The sequence below is a fragment of the Saccoglossus kowalevskii genome, chromosome 11 (assembly GCF_978046115.1).
Source record: "Saccoglossus kowalevskii chromosome 11, keSacKowa6.1, whole genome shotgun sequence".
In the NCBI taxonomy this organism is placed as follows: domain Eukaryota; kingdom Metazoa; phylum Hemichordata; class Enteropneusta; family Harrimaniidae; genus Saccoglossus; species Saccoglossus kowalevskii.
The window spans coordinates 27,445,112-27,446,202 of NC_140651.1; the positions used below are offsets into that span (position 1 = coordinate 27,445,112).

At 34.1% G+C, this 1,091-nt stretch overlaps 1 long non-coding RNA gene across 1 annotated transcript; it reads right to left on the bottom strand.

The window, feature by feature from the left end:
• Positions 1-550, bottom strand: LOC144359611 (uncharacterized). The gene is made up of 2 exons (XR_013422056.1): positions 456-550; positions 1-60 (listed from the first exon to the last, which is right to left on the bottom strand). It is a non-coding gene; the product is annotated as an uncharacterized LOC144359611 (long non-coding RNA).
• Between the last annotated feature and the right edge of the window lie 541 nt (positions 551-1,091).

Genomic DNA, 1,091 nt, shown 5'->3' on the forward strand with positions numbered 1-1,091 from the left:
TTCTCTCTGATATCAACACCAGTGCAATATTCATCATCCCATTTAAAGTCTGTTGTTTTTCTACAACGACAACAAAGTACAATATAATATACATATCTGTGTAAACAGTAAACACAGGATGTGACCGCCATCGTAAAAAAAAGTTAAATAATGTGCGTACGTTGTACATACAATAACAAACACATATATTTGGTCATACAACCGAGTATGGGCGAATACAACTTTCATTTGTTTACATCGGACATAGTAGCATTGTAATGAAAGCAGGAAAATATGTACTAATATGATTGTCATAAGAATACCACACCGTATATACTGGCAGTATGGGATCGCATCGATTACGCTCATGGCATCAAAATGACTTTTGTTGATACTTGTGGTATTCTTACAATAATCTTATATTTAGGGATGGGTAAAAGATGGCCAAATATTTTGTCTATGGCTATCATACTCACCTCAGTTGACCACAGTCCTGACCCTCCGGGTTTTTATTAGTGTTGTTATCTGGTTCCCCTTCACCCCAGTTTGTGTAACACACCTCTCCACCATTAATCCATTTAAAGTTGTTTTCTTCATTTCTGTCGTTTAGGCCAATCCAAAATCCAGTATCAACCTGATCGCGTAAGCCACTGTCTATTATGTATTGTATGATCAAATCATCTGTGCGTTTGTCATAAAGTAAGAAATTTATATGAAAGTTATTTCTAGCAGACTTTGGAAGTCTTTATTTTTATTACAGTAGTTGCTTTGGGCCGTCTGAAACATTTAACATTGCAATCTATTGACAACAATCAGAGCACAATGGCTTATTGGTGTAAAAGTGTGACATAATTTGTAATTTCAAATCATGTTTGATGTCATTGTTCAGCTGGAATGATTAGATTGTTACATTCTGTCTGCAAAAATTATCCATGGCATTCCTTTATGGAAACACACAGATGGTGATGAATACGATATTTGGTAATTATAAAATTTGCTTCAACAAACAACTATTATTACGCTTTTAATAGAGATACTCATTTTACAAAATCGTTTTCCTGCTTATTTTTGATTCAATACTTTTCCATGCACGAATATATGCTTCAATGAAC